This window comes from Peromyscus maniculatus, chromosome 2 (genome assembly GCF_049852395.1).
Source record: "Peromyscus maniculatus bairdii isolate BWxNUB_F1_BW_parent chromosome 2, HU_Pman_BW_mat_3.1, whole genome shotgun sequence".
Classification (NCBI taxonomy): domain Eukaryota; kingdom Metazoa; phylum Chordata; class Mammalia; order Rodentia; family Cricetidae; genus Peromyscus; species Peromyscus maniculatus.
In genome coordinates, this window is record NC_134853.1 from 32,247,976 (window position 1) to 32,271,650 (window position 23,675).

Here is a 23,675-nt window from a genome sequence, read left to right on the forward strand (position 1 = left end):
TCTTCACAGAAATAGAACACTGACTAAGACAGCTCTGATTGACACTGTGCTGATATTTTACATTCTGCTCAGCCCCCATCTTACTCCTCACACTGCCACTACCTGTGTCATGTACATCAGTGGCTAGTGACAAGAATGAAAGTATAGCCTGTTCATGTGCGTTGTTCATGCTGCCTTTCTTGTGCCTGGCATGCCCCTCCCTGTGACTTGCTTATATTCCTCCTGCCTTCAAGAGCCTTGTTAATGCTGAGTGTACTATGATCTAAGCATGGGTTGGTCATCAACATGTGAGAATTTATCTACCTGGGGGATGCATTGAAGTTGGGAGTGCAAGAATGAATAAATGCCCAGAGGATTTCTGGTATTTATGAAAGAGATATTAAGATAATATTACAATGGCAAAACAACATGTTTCTGGATGCCTGCCTAGCTAGAATGTCTAAGGGCTGAAAGAACTTATGAGGACTAAGGTCAAATTGTGACAATGAGAATACTCTAGTTAGCTAGATCATATCTCATTCCATTCATAGTTCTGTAACATGTATCTCAATATATTCTCATAAAAAATTGCTAGTGATATTTCTATTATGTAATGTATAGGCCAGTTTTGAAGTTCCAGAGTTTGTATTAGTCAGGATAACTAGGGGATCCGGAAAGTAAAAACTGTCTCTGCAGTTGCTGTGGCTTCCCATAACAATGGCTTCTTTCTTAGTCTCACTACAGGTTAGGGATGAGGGGAGAAGTTGGCCTGTGTTGCATAATCACATAGGCACCATTCAAGGGATTATTTCATCAGGGAACAACAATGCCTGCAGAACATGTGCTGACTCTTACGCTTTAGCACAAATCATTTCTGAGCATGGCTTGTTGCCAAAATAAGTCTATTGGTCCTGGCTGTATATAAGGAGGTTGGGAAGTGTCGGCAATCATCAAGGTATTTCATGATCAGTCACTTAACACACCAGTCCATTCTTAAATGGGATTAATGTCTTAAAAACATCTTAGCTTTTCTTACCACACAGAGCATACTGACCCCATTTCTAAAGACTCCTTCTACCACTACACCCATTCCCAATCCCAGATCCCCAGATTTTATGTGACTATCTTATGCCTGTCATGCCCAAATGGGGAGCTTCCTGTTCTAAAGATATCGAATCTAAAAACAAAAATTATCTTCAAACCCCTCTCCTAACACACCACTATGCAGTAGCAGACAATGACAGAGCAGGTAATCACAAAAACTTCAACCTAAGAAGGGAAAGATGGGAGAAACCTGGTCAGTGGGTTCTCAGTTCTGAAATCTCACTGGGCAGGTTGAGGGAAGACTTTCTGTCCTGAGGGCTATGAGATTTGCTTCCTTGGAGAAGTTTCCCATGCTATTGACTTGTTCTCTGCGATGCATGGCACTACAGTCTGGGAAAGTCTTTTTGCCTCTATTACTACTCAGACACATAGAATGGTAATTATGGAAAATGCACTCAGCTGAATCCCAGTTTCCAAGTTTAATTTCAACCTCGATAAACCTGAGATCAGAGCAAAGACTAAGCTCTTTGGGCAGAACTGTAAGTCAACAGTCATGTGGTTATGGCTGGAGAGATGGGTCAGAGGTTAAGAGCACTGGCTGTTCTTGCACAGGACATGGGTTTGGTTCTCATCATCCACATCAGGCAGCTCATCACCTCCTTGTAACTCACGTTCCAAGAGGTTCAACACTCCCTTCTGGCTTCTGTAGGCACCAGCAAGCATATAATGCACATATATTCATACAAGCATGCACACACACAAGTAAATAATTAACACTTTAAAAACCACAGCATTAAATGTTTTAAAAAATTAAAAAATAAGAAGACTGAAACTAGGTCCTTAAATTGAGTAGTCTTTCTGTCTTAACCACTAGCAGAGGGTTCCTGAACCATGACCACAATAGTTCAATGTTTCTTGAGGACATTTGGAGAACTGACTTCACAGACTGGTCCACATGTTTCTACCAGCTTGGATGTGGATGACAGTGATGTACCTCACATTCCTTTGATTCAAAGTTTCACTCAGACTTCTGAAGATAGCTTGAATGTTCCTGGATTGACACATTCTAATCTATTCCAGGCAAGAGGACTATGTGCTTATCAAAGTAAGCTAGCTTCCTTTGGAATGATATTAAAAAGTTGAAGATGAAATTAAATTCACATCTTGCCAACTTCCTACATAAGATAGTTACAAGCTAGTGGTTACAAATATGATGAAGTGTAATTTACCATACTTTGAAACAAATACAACTCGATGTCCTTGGAAGTAGGGGGACACTGGATGCCAGGTCACTCTTCCCACAGTAGATATGTGCCACAGTCTTTTCTACTCCAAGCTCATAGTTTCCTTTAAAGTAAGGCTTTCTGAAGACCTTGAGGCTCATCTTGGGTTTGATTTAGTAAATCTATGTTCTAATAACCATGCCAAGGTCTTTGGGATACAGATCTTGGACCTGCTATATTTATTAGACTTTTCACCCCAAAGCTCTCTCAGGGTTCATAAGTCTAAATCCTTTACCTGGTGTTTTTGAGACATTCTAGCTTACCACAAGGTTTTAAGTTGTCAGGAAAGATATACCTTAAATATAATTCTTGGAAAAAAGGGGGGTGGTCGTGGTTGCAAGGGTGTTTTCTCAAATATTTTCATCTTTTTAAAGAATTTTTATTTTATATTTGATATTATAATACAATTACGTCATTTCTACCTCCCATTTCCTTCCTCCAAACCCTCTCATACACCTCTCCTGTCTCTCTTCCAAATTCATGGCTTCTTTTTTCAATAATTGCTGTTCCATGGATATGTGTAGATGTATAAACACATATTCTAAATATAACCTGCTCAGTCTGTAGAATGTTAACTGTGTGTATGTTTCAGGGCTGACCTTTGATGCTGGATAGCCAGTGCTGTGCTCTTCCCTGGGGAAGACTGTTTCCCCCACTCTCAGCCTTCCTTAGTTGCCTGTAGCTCTTTGTGTGGAACTGAGGCCCCAGTGGTTTTTCCCATTCACTCTAGCACGTCTATTGTCGTTGTCTTCATTCAGCTCATGTTTAGGCAGTCAGTTGTGTTGGTGAGATTTCACAGGTGTAGCTTCTGTTACAACTAGGAGACACAATCTCATAGGAAACTCCCTGATCCTCTGGCTCTTACAATCTTTCCATCCTCAATTCCACAATGTCCCCCACACCTTAGGTGTGCAAGTTATTTTGTAGACCTATCCTCTATGGCTAGACTTCACAACTCTGCTTTTTTATTGGCTGTGATTTTCCAATAATGGTCTCTATCTGGTGAACAGTCCTTGATGTGAAGGCCACCCTTGTCTGGGGTGTAAGGACAAATGCTAGACTATAATTAGGGATTAGGCTGGTTTAAAAAGTGGTGCTTGTAAGTTCTCCTCTAAGATCCATGACTTCATTAGCCTGAGTAGTTGGCTAGCTTTCAAATGCTTTCTTAATTTACCTCTTTTCTTTCAAAAGCAAGAATTAATCAGTTTTTCCAACATGTCAAGACCTTGGATTCTAGAAGTCAGTAGTCTTTTTTATTTCTTTTTACAAAACAAGCCCATTTGTTTATTACCTTGAAAACTGCAGCAAATAATATGACATACATGCTAGAATGTTGTGCAAATCCTGTAGACACACAATCTTACTCCTGAGATACTGTGTAGGTGGAAGATTTTTCAAAGATCTTTTTAAATTTTATTTATTTGTTTGTTTGTTTTTTGTTTTTGTTTTGAGACAGGGTTTCTCTGTGTAGTCCTGGCTGTCCTAGAACTAGCTCTGTAGACTAGGCTGTTCTTAAACTCACAGAGATCTGCCTACCTCTGCCTCCTGAGTATTAGGATTAAAGGTATGCACCACCACCACCTTGCTTTCTTCTTTTTAAATGTGTATGAGTGTTTGCCTGGATATATGTATGTGTACCATGTATGTGCCTGGTGCCTCCAGAGGCCAGAAGGGGGAGTCAGATCCCTTGGAACTGGAGTTACAGACAATGTCTGTGCACAGGAGGTAGTCTCAACTGCTAAGCCATCACTTCAGTGCCAGAGTGACAGCTTTTACCAAGTGTTTTACCATTGCATAATGACTGTTCCTCTTTCTGATTCCCATTGCCACTTCCTAACCACAGATTGCTAGCAACTATCAACACTACGTGACAATTCTTCAGAAATAATTTTCAAAAAATTATATCTGTATTACAACAATAAATAACACCAAAGATAACTGGAGTTTAACCCAACAGAGTTTTATTTCAGGTTAGAAGTTTAGTGCTTATTGGCACGTAGATAGAACATAGGGAAGAAAGTCTATACTCCATAGAGTCAAACTCAGAAAAGTTCCATCATTGTGAAAGCCATCATGGCAGGGGAGATGGATACTCAAAAACTCACACTCACTTCTTGTACCACCTTGACCCAAACTATGTAATGATTTACATTCCTCATGACCATACAGAGATGGGCAAGGTGGGGCTATTCGATATACAAGGGAGGTTCAAAAGGAAGTACAGACCCATTTAGCAGAAGCTAAAAGCACAGATTAATAGTGAATCATCATATACTGCTATTTGCCCAGAGGATCGTGGGGTGGCATAAAACAGCAGAGGGTTGGAAATTCTTAACAGAAAGAAAGAATAAAGCAATTCAGTCTGTACTGAATGTTCAAAATGCATCCAAGTAGAAAGCCCAAGCACTGTCACCAAAATTATCACTTCTGTGACTTAAAACCAGACTGGCTCCATAATCGTTGACAGTATGACTGAGGAGAGAGCATGAAGACTGGAGATAGCATTCACTCAAATCCTTTTGAGCTGTGAGATCGCAGATGAATTATGATGGCAAGCCAATACTTGAAGACTGTCTTCTTCCCCTGTCCTCTAAAATTCCTATTCCCGACCAAGTCCTCAGAGGCTCTAGGCCTGTTGTCAGCCATTTTGCAGAGCATCGCAGTGGATGAGGAGAACAAGATGGAGCAGATAGACCTGCTGTCAGCCATTTTTCAGAGCATCGCAGTGGATGAGGAGAACAGGAAGGAGCAGAGCTGCTGAAATTCTGAGACCTAGGAAAATTATTGTGGGATTTGTTTGCTTTCCCAGGGGTTTATTTTCTATAGTTTTCCCTTCAATTATCCTAGCCTGGTGAAGCAGCCCATCATGCTAATTTAAAATGTATTTCTATCACTGATGTGGAAATACTTCAGCTCCATTTGGCTGATTTTTCTGGAACTACCTTGTTCTACAGGCTCTAATTTCTCTATAGGACCTGCTTCTGTAAGGCAGGTCTTCCTGAGAGGAAATAAACCCTCTTAATGAATACCTACCTTTGGGAGGAGAAAATGAACCATGAGCCACAATGGGCACCATCCCCTTTGCTAGGATTTGACTAGGTGCTTTCTTACCACCTAATGAGATTGCTTTGGGGAATTCTATATTTTTTTTTTCATACAGATCTCACATTGTTGGAGTAAAAGAAGCAACTATTCCAATCTATATTCCCACCAAACTACTCCTGATAAAAGTACATTTTAGAGAAGACTTATTACATCCGGATATGTTTCAGTGCCTTTCAGATAACAGGAAACAGACCCGACTTTCATTCAGCTCATTTAGTGGAAACTTTTTTAAAAGATACCTAGTACACAGTGGTAACATAATTCAAATTTCTCAGTAATTCCTACATACAGACAATAAAGCAGTTTACAACAGTGTCTCACTGGACACTCATTATAGTTCCATGAGGCAGGTACTTTTATTGTTTCCATTTTGCTAGGGAAACTGAGTCATGGAGTTTAAATACCATGTTTAAGTAACATACCTCAGTAATTTGGGTAGCTGGGGTCATAATCCATATCTGTCTGTTCCCAAGACCAGTATTCTTGAACCATGATTCCCCTTTAATGAGACAGTAGAGTGGGGCAGAAAGTGAGATCTGGAAAGCCTTACACAGAGGCTGCAAAGGAGCATGTGAGAAAAGTCCTTTTTACATGGTAAGGGTAGACCCCCCCCCTACTCCACAGAAGAACTCCAGTGTCTGAAGCTATCCTGTGGTGCACTATAATACTAAAACGCTGAAATGCTAAACCTTCCATAAAGATGACAGAGCGCTTTCCTCTCTCTCTCTCTCTCTCTCTCTCTCTCTCTCTCTCTCTCTCTCTCTCTCTCTCTCTGATTTTTCAAGACAGGATTTCTCTATATAGCCCTGGCTGTCCTGGAACTCACTCTATAGACAAGACGAGCCTCAACACAGAGATTCACTAGCCACTATCTCCCAAAAGCTACTACCACCTGGCCCCAAGATGGTAGAGCTTTAAGATGAAAGTAAGATACAAGATGCATGGAGCTTTATTAGAACTGTGTAACAGATACAGTGTGCTCAGGAAAGCCTGTCTAAGCAGATGACTAAAAAATCCAATGCCATGTGACATAAAAGCACCCATCCTTCATACAGCATTGTAGTTGAGCTTTGAAAACATTTCTCTTCACTCCAGTCTGCTTATTTCTTTGAAAGTGTGTCATTTTCTGATAAACTATTATCACTCCTGCTACTGTCCTCATGCCTCTGTCCAATTCTATGTCCTGGGACACAAGAACTTGAAATCATGGTGGCTACCCACTAAATCCTGCTATCCATCACTATCAGGGCTATATGACTCCTAGAAAAACTAAGCAATCAGAACTCCTTGAGAAGTAAAAGATCCCAAGTCCTAGCGTCAGTTTCTATGATCATTTTTATTTGTCAGTGACTGAAGCAAGGCCCTCTGCAGTTGTTCTAGGCAGGCAAGAGCTCTACCACTGTCCTCTGTACACCCCGACCCTTGCTCCTGTAAGCTCATTGTCTAAAGGCCTCATCAGGACCTTTCTTCTCACTCTCACGTTGGGGAACAGTTATTAACATTCAAATTGGGAGGAGATATAGCTAAGTCCACAAAGCCCCTTCCCTTCTAGGTTATAAACAGCAAGTCCTCAATTCACGCTCCTCCCTCTTACTCAGTTCACCCATCTCATCATTTCAGTACTAATGAAAGAATGCATCATCCTGAGCCCTGCTCCTATCCTCCTACTCTTCTTACACTGAGGCTTGAATCTGGGACCTAGTGATGCTAGCTAGGCATTCCATCACTAAGCTATATTCTTGGATCCCACCCCCTGCTTTCATTAACTTTGAAATTTTGAGACTGGATTTTCACAGACTTTGAACTTAGCATCTTCCTGACTTGACCTTTCAAGTAGCTGGGATTTCCAACTTGTACTATCAGGCCCAGATTTCCCTAGGAGTTTCTGAACATTTTTTTTAATTGTTTGCTGTTGATTCTGCTCAAGAGGAGGAATCTACATTTAAAAAAAAAAAAATACAACCAGCAGCCATTTGGGGACCTTTCTTACCGACTCCAGCTCCGAAGAGTGCGCGCATTTCTCAAGTGAATTGTAATGTCCTTTAGAGGGAAAGGCCATGAACGTGCATGTGTGCAGAATAAGAAGTAACTGACTGTGTTAAGGTACACAACAGAGACTACTCTAAGAATTCTTTATCCTCTTTTTGAACTGTTACATTTGAAATTAAGGGGTTTCTTAAAAACTACTTTGTTGACATATGTTAATGTAGATATTTAATGTTCTTAACGTGTTCACTTTCAATTTCAATATAAGCCAATATTCTCATGCAAAATGAATGATAAAATCAATCCCAAAGGAAAGGTCTGTCTGATATAGAAGACAAACTAAGAAATTGTGTGTTTTAGGCTTGTAAGCAACAAGCCTAAACTCTTCATCTTATGCCTTGAATAATGTGACTGATAATACAAACAGAAAATGTTTGTGCTGATTTTTATCTTATATGAAGTAAAATATTTACAATTTACACCCTTGTCTTTTGTTCAAGTAGTTTTCTTGAGAAAATTCTACACACGAATACAGTATGTCTTGATCTTATCTATTCTCTCCTCCCTCCTTCCACTCTCCCATCTCCCAACATATTTCGTGGCTTTTAAAAAATAAACTTATATCTCCATAAAAAGCATTGTCATGCCACATGAAGCCTCAGTTTTTCTTTTTCGTGTGTGTGTGTGTGTGTGTGTGTGTGTGTGTGTGTGTGTGTGTGCGCGCGCGCACACAGACTGGGGGATTGCCCATACCCAGAGGCCAGAGGAGGATGTCCGAGGTTCTGCTCTACCACTCCCAACCCCTTGAGACAGGTTGTCTCCCTGAACTTGGAGCTAGACCAGTATCCAGCAAATCCCAAAGATCCTCCTGCCTCTACCCCACACAGCACTGAGGTTATGAGCATGCACACCACCATTTCTGGCTCCATGTTTTTACATGGATGCTGCGGATTTGAACTCAGATCCTCATGCTTGTATAGCAGGAGCTCTTATTCATTGAGCTATGTTCTCAGCCCCAGGAATTAAGTTGAAATTTAACACTAAAAAATTAAGTTTAAATTACTAGGATCATTTCTGAATTTCACATTAATCTTACCATACCTTTTGTTGAAATCCCTGACCGGGGCAAAATATCTCACAGGTTTAAAAGTTGGTATGATATATGTAGGTATGTATATTCTACGCATATATTCATAAATAACTAACTCACAGGACATCAAACTTACATGCACATCTTATTGGGCCAATTTTTCAGATTCATGTTTTTATAATCTAGGTAAAGTTTACAATTTCCAGCCTCCCAGAGTGCTCAGTGAATAACATAGCAGGAATTTAGAGTTACAGCTTGGGAAATTAAGGAACAAATTAGCTTTAACTGATTCTAGCCACTGAAATTTCAGCCTTCTGCAAAATTTGAATATTATTATTCAGATCTTGTAGAATTTTTTCTGCAGATCTTTTCAGCATCTAGAAGAGTTTTGTTTCTAAATTGGTGATTTGCAAGTCATTACTTTAGAAGGTCATTAGAAACAGAGGGACACTATCATAGGAAACAGAAAAAGGATAAGCAGAAAGTAGAGAGATGGGTCTCTGCATGAAGACTTACAAAGGGGAAACAAAGGGCCTTCTAGACAGAATGGTCTTGAACTACTGCCACATGGAGGGTGAAGCTGGGGTGTCATGTAGCAGCCAACTCTGAAGTAGGAGCTCCCCGTGTCAAAGTGGGGTTGTGTTGGTGAAGCAGGAGTTCCCCATGTCAGAGTAGGATTGTGTTGGTGAAGCAGGAGTTCCCCATGTCAGAGTGGGGTTGTGTTGGTGAAGCAGGAGTTCCCTGTGTCAGAGTGGGGTTGTGTTGGTGAAGCAGGAGTTCCCTGTGTCAGAGTGGGGTTGTGTTGGTGAAGCAGGAGTTCCCCGTGTCAGAGTGGGGTTGTGTTGGTGAACCAGGAGTTCCTCATGTTAGAGTGGGGTTGTGTTGGTGAAGCAGGAGTTCCCTGTGTCAGAGTGGGGTTGTGTTGGTGAAGCAGGAGTTCCCCATGTCAGAGTGGGGTTGTGTTGGTGAAGCAGGAGTTCCCTGTGTCAGAGTGGGGTTGTGTTGGTGAAGCAGGAGTTCCCTGTGTCAGAGTGGGATTGTGTTAGTGAAGCAGGAGTTCCCCGTGTCAGAGTGGGGTTGTGTTGGTGAAGCAGGAGTTCCCTGTGTCAGAGTGGGGTTGTGTTGGTGAAGCAGGAGTTCCCTGTGTCAGAGTGGGGTTGTGTTGGTGAAGCAGGAGTGTAGACCACTCTGAAGCAGGAGTTCCCTGCAGGAGTGAAGAGGAGAAGCGGCATTGGGCTGTAAGGGGGCAAAGGACTGGGAAACATGGTCAGGTTTCTTCAAGAATAACAAGTTTTGCAGCCACACCCCAGAAGCTAGACAGGGGCGTGGCCCCAATACCTGAATCTAGAGCTGCAGTTTGCTTGGCTCACTGCTGTGGATATCGCTCTGTATAAATAAAATGCTGATTGGCTAGTAGCCAGGCAGGAAGTATAGGCGGGACAAGCAGAGAAGAGAATTCTGGGAATAGGAAGGCTGAGGTAGAGAGACGCCACCATGACAAGTGAGATGTAAGGTACCAGTAAGCCACGAGCCACGTGGCAACTTATAGATTAATAGAAATGGGTTAATTTAAGATAAAAGAAATAGATAACAAGAAGCCTGCCATGGCCATACAGTTTATAAGTAATATAAGCATCTGAGTGATTATTTTATACGTGGGTTGTGGGACTGTGGGGGCTTGGTGGGACCTGGAGAGAAGCGCTCCAGCTACAGCTCACTACAGCCAATGCTTCTGTCACCATACGTGGTCTATGGGACCTAGTCCTCCACAGAGGCTGCAGCTCTGGTCAGTGAGAATATTGGTCTCTGTTCCAAACTACGTTTGTTAGCGTCCTAGTGCTCAGCCCCAACCTGGCTTGGAAGACCTGGAAGGACCCTGGAGTATGAAACAGGGTAAGAGATGGGTTTATGTTCTAGAGCAAAACATCCTTAGTAATTCCAAGATGAGAGATTCTTCCAAGAAAGACTCCTTTCCACTGGGACTCTGTGGTAAGCTGGAGGAAGGCAATTTCAAGGTTCTTTTGTCTTTGAAGAAGACATATGTATATGTATGTATATGTGTGTGTGTATTGTATTTGTATTGTGTAATATAAATGTTCCATTCAGGGTTGAGAATTCCTTAGTCTCTTTTTCTCTACATGTTGTGGGTCTCTGGGCTAATCATCATGTAACAAATGCTTCTCTGATGAAGGTTGAAAGATGCATGGATCCATGGGAATAAGGATAAATTATTGGGAATTGTTTTAATACTATGTCCTTTTAGAAAAATAATAGTAGTAGTTCTTCCTTAGGGTCTATCACTTGTCTAACTATAGTTCTTGGTACCAAATATGATACTAAGTATGGGTCTCATCCTGTGGAGTGGGCCTTAAATCCATGAAAGTATGTTGGTCACTGTTATGATGTTCATGCCTCTATTGACTTGGCAAGTCAGTCATTATTGTAGCTCACAGTGTTTACAGATGAGTAAAATGGATTATTTTTCCATTAATGCAAAATAGCACCTTCAAGTGCTATGAAAAGTAGCCAGTAAGGATGATACCTTGGAGTCTGTACCAGCCTGAATTCTCCACAGTCTATGAGTGAAGTGTGTAATATCTTCAGCAACAGGGTCTTACCATCAAATTCTGGAGGGGGACCAGGAGCACTTGCAATACCTTGTACTGTTTGGGGGTTAATAGGGTCTCATTGACCAACAATTCCAAAATAAATAAACCACCCCTGGTACTGGGATTATCTACTAGAGGTATTCTTGCTCTGTTACAGGGTGATCTACTCCTGTAGAAGTTTCTGTTTGTGTGTGTGTGTGTGTGTGTGTGTGTGTGTGTGTGTGTGTATCTTAGTTTGCTTCCCATTGCTGTGTTAAAGCACAGACAGAAAGGAAATTTGAGAAGGAAAGATTTATTACATCCTATAGATCACAGCCCACTATTCAGGAAAGTTAGGGCAGGAACTCAAGCAGGAACCAGGAGACAGGAACTACAACAGAGGTGATGAAGAAATACTGATTACTGGCTTGTTCAGCCTGCTTCCTTGTACAACCCAGAACCAACTGCCCAGGATTCATACCACCCACAGTGGGCTGGACCTTCCCACATCAATCAATCAATCCATCCATCAATCAATCAATCAAGAAGATACCTTCAGACATCCCCACAGGGCAATCTGATGGGGGGCAATTCCTCCATTAAGGTTTCTTCTTCATGGATGACTTTAGTGTGTGTCAAGTTGACAAAAATAACTAACCAAGACAGAAGTGAATATTACAATCTACATTATTACTGTCTAAGGAAGTGTTCAATGATGAAGAATTTCCTGTATTTAACACACTATCTCTCCTGTTTTATTTTGTAGATATAAAAAGTTAGGTATGAAAAGAGGTGTTCTAATATGTGACAAGTGGTGTAACCATTGGATTGCTGCTGATGAGGCAAATAACCATGTTTAATGGATTTGAAGCTTGCTCCACACAGAAAATTCATGCCAGGTACTGTAAAACTAATCAAAACCAATGACTAAGGATGTCACTTGTCCTTGGGGAGAACCATGTCTACTGCTTCCTTCTAAATATGCATGTTTGGGCTGGAGAGACAGCTCAGCAGTTAAGAGCACATACTGTTCAGCTTTCAGCACCCATGATGAGCAGCTTCCAACAGCCTCTAACTCCAGTTTAAGGGAGTCCACTACTTCTGGCCTCCACAGGCATGAATGTGTACATACAGTCACACACAATACACAAAACTAAAACTAAAAATCAACCTTCAAAATCAACACAGTTATTTGCCGCTCCCACCAAGGTTGCTGCCCATGGTAACTTTGAATGGCCACATAGACTAGCATGTGGGCAATACACACTGGAAAGCACATCCACCTGCATCTCCAACCAACAGCACAAAGATTCTCTGGGATCAAATCTTTGAAAGAACTCCACGTGAGCTCTAAGCACAGATTTGGAAGCCATTTACATAGGAAATTCTTACATGCTGGGGCCTCAAATCATGGGAAGGTGACTCTGATTCTATTTGGACACATCCCTTGGGACACTAATATCTTGGAGGAACAATGCAGTCAGGAAAAGTCTTCCCTTGCCCAAGTATCCAACTTTAAAGCTGTGCTTGGAATTAACTCATGGGGCAAGTGGAGAGATAGAGGAGAAAGAGAGAATTTTGAGCCAGCAACGTATGTTTCCTATCATACAACAAATAATAAAGCATATTATTATAATAATAAAGGGGATGTTCATTTCTAATGGTGGTATTATAATGAGACAGAAAAGGACAGAACTGAAAGGTAAACCAAATTGTTCACCCCAGAACCAATGGGGTGGTGAGAGAATAAGGAGCAAGGCAGGAGAATGAGGAAAGGGCTTGACAGAGAGCACAATTCTGTTCTCTATACTCTCCCATCTGCTAGCTACATTGGACTGGAGTCAGCGTCCCTTCCTTTGGTGGTATCAGCCTCTGCATAAATCTCACAAATCTGTCATTATGTCTCTCCTCTGTTTTAATATGTTAACTAACACTTGGATATATTAAATATAGGGCTCTTCGCAGGTACTTACTTTGTGAGGTTTTATTAATTCATTTCTTTCTTTCAATAATCTAACACATACTGTGTTAGGTACTAAAAACATAAAACTGATTAAGATGTAATCCTTTGTCCTTGAGGCACAGAGAGTCAAATGAAGGAACTGAATAAGTGAGAAAATAATTATAAGGCAATCTGAAAGTGCTTACTACAGGTGTGAAAAAAAGCCATAGTGTACAGAGGAGGTTTAAAAGCTAGGAGTCTAGCTTAATGAAAATGTCAAAACAAACAAGAGAATACTGCCAGAAATACAACCTTACAGTGCATAAATACAAGCTTTCCTTGGGCAATCTTTCTGACTCATAGGCATCTCCTACTGGGACTCTTTAGGACCACCTTGTAAAAGAGAAAACAGGATAATGAAAAGAGACAAATCCTAAGTTCATCGATTGTACAGTGGCTAAGAAATAAGGGAAGAGGAGAGACTGAAAATGGAGTGTAAGCTAATGTGAAGCATATTGATGCCACCTGTTAAGGTCAAGAATAATGGGAGAGCGTTTCTAATTAGCAGTCTGCACTTTGTCCTTCATCCCATGGTCACCTTCCCTGCTGATTGTTAATGGTGTGTTCTAAATCTGAAACCACAGAAGCATCGTTTCCTTAATGGTGCTTACCTCTGAATCAGAAAGTTCAAGGAATCTGGTAGTTCCCAATGCAAACTTTTCTTTGTTCCCTTTTAGTCTTGCAAGATAGAGGAATGGCTTTTGATCGACCACATTAACGGCAGCATAGGTTAAGAAATGCTGCTGCTTCTTATGCCAAAGAAAATGATCGTTTTAGTTTTTGCATGAGTGTGTGTGTGTGTGTGTGTGTGTGTGTGTGTGTGTGTGTGTGTGTGTGTGTGTTCCTGTGCATGTGCTGGGGCGGGGATGCTGAACATGTCTAGGGGAGATGAGTGTGTGTGCCTGCCTGCATGCCTGCGTGCACAGAGGCTCAAGAGTATCCTCGAGTGTCGTCCTCAGGAATATCACCTGCTCTGCTGAGGCTGGTTCTCTCATTAGCCTGGGATTCACAATTAAGCTGGCTTGTCTGGCCAGTGAGACCCAGCGATCTTCTTGTCTCTACGTCCCCAGCGCTGGGATTATCAGAGCACACTACAACTGTGAGACATTGTGCATGGCTGTTGGGGACGGTGCTCAGGCGCAGGCTTGTGAGGCAGCCCGACCCAGTGAACACTCTCCCCATCCCCCAAGCAATCTGTTAAAATGCAGGTTACACTGACATGAGGGAATCAAATGGGGAACACAGTGGCTGAGAAAAATAATTTCCCTAATGCTACAAGGGTCTTACTTCTTTAAATTTGGTGCAATGTTCTTTTGAGCAACTGGTGCCACTTTGAAAGCAAATGCCTTACAGAGATCTATTTGGGAGCTGTGATTTTACTATTATAGGGAGAAAGGCCAAATTTAATTGGTAACTGTTGACTTGACCATCATTGCCCAAATGAGCAATACACCAGCCCATAGAGATTGGACACAAGACTCAAGAAACAGCTTCCTCCTCAGTTTGGTCATCTGAGTCTACCTCGGAATGAGGAGACTGGATACATTTTTTCTTGGCTGTTCTTCAAAAGTGCTTTTGTGGTATCAATGATATATTAATGGCCCAGGTTTCTAGTTCATTCTGATTTTAAACTACCCGATGAGTTTAACCGCACACAAGGTGGAAAGGCCTCAGGATGCAAAACCAAGCTATGTGAAATGCCTTCTAGCATATGCAGACGTCAGCTCTGAGGTCAAAGAGCCGTCAGCATGCAAGCTGAGACTCCTATTGCCAATCAGTTACCCTGAAGTTAGCATCTCCTTGTTCCCCAAACTGTTAACAAAGTCTTAGATTCAAAATGCCTGTAGGCTCTAGGCAAACGAGGTAATTATGTGCATGTGGTCATGGTGGAGCATAGTAAAGTGGAGATCAATTGCTTTTCCTAAAGAAGTCCAAATTCAAAACTGGAGAGCAAGCTGCCTGTAAACCAGACCAAGCCTGGAGGCTTGCCTTCTACTTGTGATCTCTGGGTTAGATGAGATTAGAACTCCAGTTCTAATCATTTTAGAGTTCTTATTTCTTTGACTTAACTCTCTTGGGATCTGAGCTATCCTCTGATTGCATACTAGGCACCTTTGAAAACTTCATTAATTCACTGCATCACCCAGAACCAAACCATATATCACTTCTTCCGTGGCACTCTTTATGCATTGCTCAATGATTGCAGGCTGACGTTGTCTGACAGGCCTATTTATACTTGGAGAAATGGAAAGAGTGATATTAATTATGAAGGTGTAAGAGACTGTTGAAGTTAATCAATTTTAAAAAATGGCACTATATTTCAAGAAACTTCATCTGGGCAAAAGATATGTGTTTTTATTCACCCAAACTTAAAATTAATGAGTGATTAAGTACATTCTTTGTTATGATGCATCCCCAAAATGGAGATAAATTCTTGGGGCTTGAAAATCAATTGCAACATAATGAAAAAGAAAAGTAGCAATTTCTCTGCTTTGATGAAACATCTCGAATTTGTTAAACGTATAAAGACATCCAAGTATGTAAAGGAATGAGTTCACTAATCAGAGTTCGGTTGCAATAGGAGAGTAGAGAAAAAAAAAAGACAAGAGAGTCTCAAGAATTAAGTATGTCATTGGTTAAGTGATTCATCTCGTAGAGAAATGGCATTATCAATAACTATCAAGGAGATTTAGGCTTGGGGAAATAGAGCTAATTTCAGCTGGAATAAGTGAGCACATGTAGTAACAATGTAGGAAAAATAGAGCCAAAGGACATTTAATCTAATCTAAGCAGACAATGACAAAATAGAGCAGGTTTCCTAAAGGAGAGTTGAGAAGAGGCAACTTCCACCATCTTTATTCACCCCTTAGGTGCTTACGTAGGGCTGGGCACAATGTCATTGGTCAGAAAATGAGTGGGGAGGCCCTGCCATCCGTCAAAACATTTAAAGCATTTCTGAATGCTATTTCTAAGAACTATAGCCAGAATAATTAACCATATCTAATATTTGCATATTTAAAATGGCCATCCAGACCTCAGGCAGCTGCCATCAAGACTTTCACATCACCTTAAGTAATCACCCAGGCCTGTGAATGGCAGTCTCTTCCCCTGACCAATCCATCAATAAAGAGCTAATTAATGGCCTTTTCATGCTCAGCCCTGAGACGGATTCCTTAATAGCAGTGAGCAGAATTTTCCTATGTAAATTAACTTAAAATGACAATATAGTTACAATAAATTGGAGCACATTTTATGGGTCTTGAAACATAATGAAACTAACTGTGAAAGCTCATATTTGTTATACATATAAGAAGGTAATAAACCTAAATTAGCTATGTACCTCATTCATGATTATCATTTAATTTATTTACAGTTGGCAGGGATGCTTAGTCATAAGAAGAGAAAAAAACTAAACTTGGATGGAAAGTTGTTTGGTTTTATTGTTAATCTGTTGTTTAAACAGTATATGAAAAATGAGTTGTTTGTCTTTCAAGGTTAACGATACTTTTTCCTATAAAATCATCCTTATCTAGGGCTGGGGATGTGGCCCAGTTGGTAGAGTGGCTTGCCCAGCACACACAGAGCATCACATCGTCAGGGTGTGGCGGTGCACATCTATAATCCCAGCACTCAGGCTGGAGGCAGGAGGAACTGAAGGTCAAAGTCATCTTCTGATACATAACAAGTTGAGCTACATGAGAGACATATCAATATATCTTTTAAAATCATAGTCACTTTTATGCTCCGTGATCCACAGGGATCCTTATGTTATCTAAACCAAAACAAAACAAAACAAAACAAAAAAAAAAAAAAAACCTAAATATAGTAGATTATAGAGATGTGTTCAGAGATTAAGGGGTGTTATGGTTGTTATGTTTTCTTGTTTCTCTTGGTTTTAACTTAAATACAGACAGGAATATAATACAAATTTATATAAACATTTTTAATGATAAATCCTGCTTACATAATGGATTTTCCATTTCTTTTACTAAAACCCTTTGATTGCATGGGTGCTCGGCATCTTCTAGATATGAAGGTGTCCCTCTCATGCCCTTTTCACCCCTTTCACTGAGTATGCTATGAAGGATTGCTATGCTATGAAGGTAACATAGGAAATAAAGCTCAGATGGTCAGAACATGTTTCTTTGCCCTGTCGGTGAATGTAAATGAAATGCACTAATGGATTTACTCTATTCTCTCCTAAGCAACCTATTCTGAGCAGAATGACTATTTCCCACTGTTTTCTGCCTTTGCTCCCTCGAATCAGCTCAAAGTGAAACTGTCTTTTTGTGAAAGCCACAGTGGTGGAAAGTCAAGCAATCAGTACTTGGATTCACCAGATACAAGGCACAAGCTACAGTATTTGGCTAGAATCTCACCTATCAATCTACTTTTCCTACCTAGCGAATATCCATTAGGAAACCATCATGTGGCATATGTTGTTTAGACTCCACGTGTAGTGGTTTGAATGAGAAATAGTCCCCAGAGTCTGGGCCATTTGAACACTGTTCTCCAGTTGGCGCTTAGGAAAGTTTAGGTTCCACAGCCTTGCTGGAGGAAGCATGTCACTGGGGACTGTCTTTGAGATTGAAAACCTCTCCTACTTCCGGTTTGTTCCCTCTGATTGGTGATTGCCGTTCAAGGTGTGAGCTCTCAGCTTTCTGCTGACACCATGCCTGCCATCCTGCTTGCTGCCGCACTCCCACAAGATGGACGCTGGAACCATAAGCTCAAATAAACTCTTCTGTAAGTTGTCATCCTGTTTTATCACAGGAACAAAACGGTACACAATGCACCAAAACTATCTAATTAAATCAAATTCATATTTATTAAAGAAATGTTTTGCTTCTTTATTGAATTATTTGCTTCTTTATTGGATTATTGAAAGAAGGTAAAGGGATGATTGCACTGGAGTAGATGTGCTGTTGTAATAGAGAACACTGTGACCATAAAATTCATATACACCAAAAGAAATATGTGGGGGGGGTGCTTTTCCTAGATAGGGAGCAGCAAAAAGGCTTGAAAGAGCCCAGTGTGAAGAAACAAAATGAGAACATGGCTAATCCCATAGCAGTTCAGATATTTTACCCGAGTGAGAGCAAATTCACACATGGGCTGTCTTCAGCTGAACCAAGTTTAGTGGCCTGAGCCAAAGAAAGGATGCCACAAGCTTAGTTAACTGACTGTGTGCTCTGCCTGACAAGGGATGGATGATCAGTGGGCAGTTCATCTAATTACCTGTGAGGCAAACGAAGAGTGGGATGTGGGTCTTCTCTAAGTCCCTTAGGAAGGGATGTTCTTTGCTAGCCTGTTTCCCAGAGCACAGAAGATGGGAAATCGTAACTTTCTCCATTTTAAAGGATTACACTACAGGTGAAGTCCAAGATTGTCGGGCCACAGCCACAAAACAGACTCTGAAATTCCATGGAGAGAGAGGAACTGGAATCCCAGGACCTGTTCATAATATAGCTGCTTCAAACTCTATTATGTGCTAAGAATAAAACAAGTTGATATGAATACAGAGATGGGACATGACTAGTAGACATAAGACACCAGAAATCTCTTGGAGGAGACCACATCTGAGCTGAGAAATAACTGAGTAGCAGCATGGCAGGGGAGACCATGCTGAATAACACAGAGAGCAGGAAGGAGGGTGGAAAGGAAGGCATAAGCATTGTGAGGAACTGGATTCCGGCTGTTCTATAGTCCGGGAAAGATACGACAAGAAATGAATTAGAAAGTGCCCATGACTGACTAGAGACTAAAAACATCTGAACTGGGGCCATGGTATTAGCAACAATAAGAATTAATCAAATTCAGTGTGACCTTTGGATATGATACCCACCCTGCACAGGCTCCTGTCTGAGTACTTGGTCCCCTGCTGGTAAGCTGTTTGGGGCAATTGTGGGACCTGTAGGAAGTAGAATCTGTCTGGAAGAAGTGGATAAGTAGAGGAGGGTTTTAATGTTTTATATTCCGAACCCACTTCCTGTCTTCTGCATCCTGCTCTTCTGAGATGCAAGGAATCCCAGCAGCATACACCTCTGCTCCAGTTCTGTTTTGAGTTGCTTATTGCTGTGTCTTTAATCACAACTACAAGAAAAGTACCAATAAAAACTAACAATAATGTCATCAAAATACAGCTGAGACACAAGGAAATACATGTGCCATCACGGAACCCTTTTGAGGATCTTCAATGTGCCAGGCACTGTTTTGCAGAGATCACATGTAATCTTCACAAAATCCCATGCTGATGGACACATATATATTGTTCTCTCTCCCTCTTCTCTCTCTCTCTCTCTCTCTCTCTCTCTCTCTCTCTCTCTCTCTCTCTCTCTCTCTCTCTCTCTCTCTCTCTCTCTCTGAAACAGAAAGAATAAATAACTACCCAAGTGCCAAATCCACCATAGATGGTTCTTAAAATGTGGACCTAAAACATGGGGTGAATGGTAACACTATTTCTGAAGACAGGGTGGGAGAAGGTACATTTGAGTGTGACAGCTCAGGATGGCTGTATTAATTTTCTAATGCCCAGAAAACATCCAAATGATGGTGCTGACAGTTCAATTTGACATATTCTGGAGCTCAGGGAAAGTCTTAACTTGAAACTAATTTAGAGCATCTTTGGTATGTAGATAACATTAAATGAGACCAAATGAGATCACCTAGGAAGGAAGAGATGAGGAATATACCTTGGGCACTCTACAGCTCAGCAGAAATACTGCCTGCCTTCAACCTCCAGTCCTACATTTCCTGACAGCAGTATGAGGTTGTATGTTCTGAGCACTCCTGTGTGAGTTGGTTTTCCATTTCTGTGATAAGATGTGTCTTAGTTAGGGTTTCTATTGCTGTGGAGAGATACCATGACCAGGAAAAATCTTATAAAGGAAAACATTTAAATTAGATGGCTTACGGTTTCAGAGATTTAGTCCATTACCATCATGGTAGGACATGGAAGCATGCAGACAGACATGGTGTTGGAGAAGGAGCTGAGAGTTCTACATCTTGATCTGAAGGCAGCAGGAAGAAAACTGTCTTACTGGGTGTTGCTTGAGCAAAGGAGACCTCAAAATCCACCCCCCACAGAGACACACTTCCTTCTATAAGGCCATACACACTCCAACAGAGCCATACCTCCTAGTAGTGCCACTCCCTTTCGGGGGCATTTTCTTTCAAACCACCACATTCCAGTCTCTGGTCCTCAAAGGTTAGTAGCCATATAACAATGCAAAAAAAAAAAAAACACAAAACAAACAAACAAAAAAAACCAACAGTCTAACTTCAAAAATCTCCATAGTCTATAGCAGTCTCAAACTTATTTAAAAGTCTAAAGTTCAAAGTCTCTTCTGAGATTCATGCAATCTCCTAACTGTAATCCCCTGTAAAGTCAAAATCAAAAAGAAGATTACATATTTCCAATATCTAATGTCAGAGAATCTATATTACCATTCCAAAATGTAGGGAAGGGAGCATAGTGAGGAAATACTGGACCCAAGCAAGACTGAAAAACAGCTAGGCAAACTCTAAACTCTGTATCTTCATGTCTGATGTCAAAATGCTCTTCAGATTTCAACTTTGTTGACTGCAACATACTTCTTTCTCTGGTTCCACTCCCTGTGAGCAGCTTTCTTCAGCAGGTATCCCACAGCTCTGGTATCTCCAATGTCTTGGGGTCTCCAAGGCAATCCAGGCTTCATCTTCATAGCTTCATACAATGACCTCTCTAGACCTTCATTCAGGGGCACCCCTGACACATGCCTGGCCTCAGTAGCTTTTCTTAGTAGCAGAGGCAAATTCCATAGCCCTTTTATTATAGCCTTAACTCCAATTTCATGGCCAAATCTGCCAAGTTCTGCTGCTTGATGGGGCTGGAACAAGGCCTCTCATTTAATTACCTCTTCACCAGCTTTCTTTCCATGGTTTCCTTCACTGCCTAAGTTTGGCTGTCCTGGAACTTGCTCCGTAAACCAGGCTGGCCTCAAACTCAGAAATCAACCAGCCTCTGCCTTCCAAGTTCTGGAATTAAAGGCATGCACCACCACACCTGACTCTAAGTTTTCTTTAATTTTTTTTTTTCACAAGTTGGAAACTTAACTGGGTAGGATATAGTCTTAAGGTCACCACTCCCTTTACTCCATTTCTTAATCCTTCTGTCTCCTTGAACACAGGACCTTAGTTCCATTCCACTTCCTGGTGGTCTTTTGCTCCTCAGATTATACATTTTGTATTTCTCCTTGCTCAGCTTGCCCCTTTTCATTATAAATCTTTATAAACATGAACAGTAGTAATTACACAACAGAGTCTATACTAGGATATTTTGAGATTTCCTCTGACAATGGAATTCATCCAAAACTCTTCACTTTAACCTCAGGCAGATTCTTTGGAAAAGGGAAAAAAGCAACCACATTCTTCATCAAAATATCACATGAAAGATCTCTAGGTCACATATTAATATTCTTCTCTGAAAAGGCCTGAGCAAGGCCTCCACAAGTCATCCAGTCACACCCAGTACCACTGTCTTCCATGCTTCCACTAAGATGGCTCATTCAGCAGCACTTAAAGAGTTCAACTGCTTTTCTAATCCACAGTCCTAGGTCCATATTCCTCAAACAAATGTATGGTCAGGTCTATCACAGCAATACCCCATTCCCTGGTACCAGCTTCTGTCTTAGTTGGGGTTTCCATTGCTGTGAAGAGACACCATGACTATGGCAACTTTTATAAAGCAATACATTTAGTTATGGCTTACAGTTTCAGAGGTTCAGTCCATTATCATCATGGTGGGACATGGCAGCATGTAAGATGGTTCTGGAGAGGGAACTGAGAGTTAATACATCTTGATCTGCAAGCAACAGGAAGTGAACTGTGACACTGGCATGACTTGAGCATAGGAGAGCCCAAAGCCCACCCTCATACTGACACACATTCTCCTACAAGGCTATACCTACTCAACAAAGCCACAGCTCCTAATAGTATTGTTCCCATTGGGGGCATTTTCTTTCAAACCACATCAAGATGTCTAAAACAAACTAACTTTTTTTGAGTTTTAGGTCATTTGCATGTGGCTCTGGGTCTGTGGTAAGGCAGAGCATCATGGAAGCATATTAAATGAAGTCTGTTTGTCTAGTGGTAGACAAGAAGGAAAAGGAGAGAGGAAGGGGCTGGCATCCAAACACCGCTTTCAAGGTCAACTCCCCAAGTGAACTACATTCCTTCTTCTAGGCCCCACTTCCTAAGAGTTCTACCATCTTCCAATAGTGTGACAAATCGGTGACCAAACCTCCAACATGTGGCCCTTTGGCACAGTTAAACTCTAACCACAACAGATCGTTTTCATACTGTTGGAGAGAAATCCCTAAAACACAGGAGTGCGGTAGCAGCTGTTCCAGCACATTTTCTCATTGCAGAATATATAGAAAACCTTACTCTCAACTCTTCCGATAATTACCACCGTCTCCACTTGAGGTATCTGCCTATTTTGGAGCCCTAGACTCTTTGAAAGATAAGGGGCCACACTACACCTTACTGGGTGCTTTCATTTGTTTGACCTTTATAGCCACACATGAAGTAAGCAAGACACTGACAGAAACCTTTTACTGATGAGAGGTTATGCTCAGCATCACTAAATGCCCAGCTTAAGACTGGGTGTGATGAGAAGGGCTGAGACGCCAGCTGCATCTTGGGAGACGATGTTCCTTGCCCTGTCTGCGGCACTGTACCCACTCAGCAGCCCAGTGTGCTCCCGAGCCATGCTTGACACTCCCACTCACTTTACTGAAGGACAAGGGTGGAAATGCAAGCGCTTCACTTCATCTCTTTTGCTTGCCCATTGGCCTCTGGGCTGATGATATTTAATGCCAAGACAACATGGATTATATTTAAGAGCCCATAGGAGGAGTCAGACAGGAACTGGGCAACTTTCTCGCACTTGTTCTGGGAACCACTCTGCAAAAACACAAGTTCTCAATGCGTGAAACACACTCACTTTCCTATGCAAATGTAAAACCAAGCTCAGGAGTCAGGCAAAACTAATCAACAGTTTTTAAAACCACAACTGTATATCTGAGTTGTGATAAGTAATTGAGCATGTGTTTAAAAGCAAGTAGCAGGCAGAACCCTAGTCTCACGCTGTATGCTCAGGAGAGCTGTAGGAGAAATCTCAGGCAAACTAGGTAACTATCAGCTGCTCATCTTGTGTAGTTGACTATTTAACTAGGAACCTTCTCTGGGTCATTTTCACCCATCAAGTGCCCCAAGCCCCAAGGAGATCCTCCCCCCCCCCCCCCCCCGTGTGTGTGTGTGTGTGTGTGTGTGTGTGTGTGTGTGTGTGTGTGTGTGTACACGCATGTATCCCCTTTCAAACTCCAGTGGATTCAATCACTAAAGAATGCATTCATCTTCCTGCCTTGAGACAATGCCATGCTGTTGATGTAAGTAACTTGTCAGCAAATCCACCTTAAATCACAGCGTGCCCCACCAGGTCTTACCCCCTCTGTCCTCTGGGCCTTAGAGCAGGAACAGATGAGGCTTGCTGGCTTCTAAAGCAACACGAGCCTTTTGTGGCTGTACAACCAAAGCTTCTTGAGGTCACAATCAGG

The 23,675-nt window shown here is 41.5% G+C and overlaps 1 protein-coding gene across 1 annotated transcript in view; it reads right to left on the minus strand.

The window, feature by feature from the left end:
• The window catches only part of Clvs1 (clavesin 1), a 238,555-nt gene that overhangs the window by 198,082 nt on the left and 16,798 nt on the right, over positions 1–23,675 (minus strand). The window lies entirely within an intron of this gene.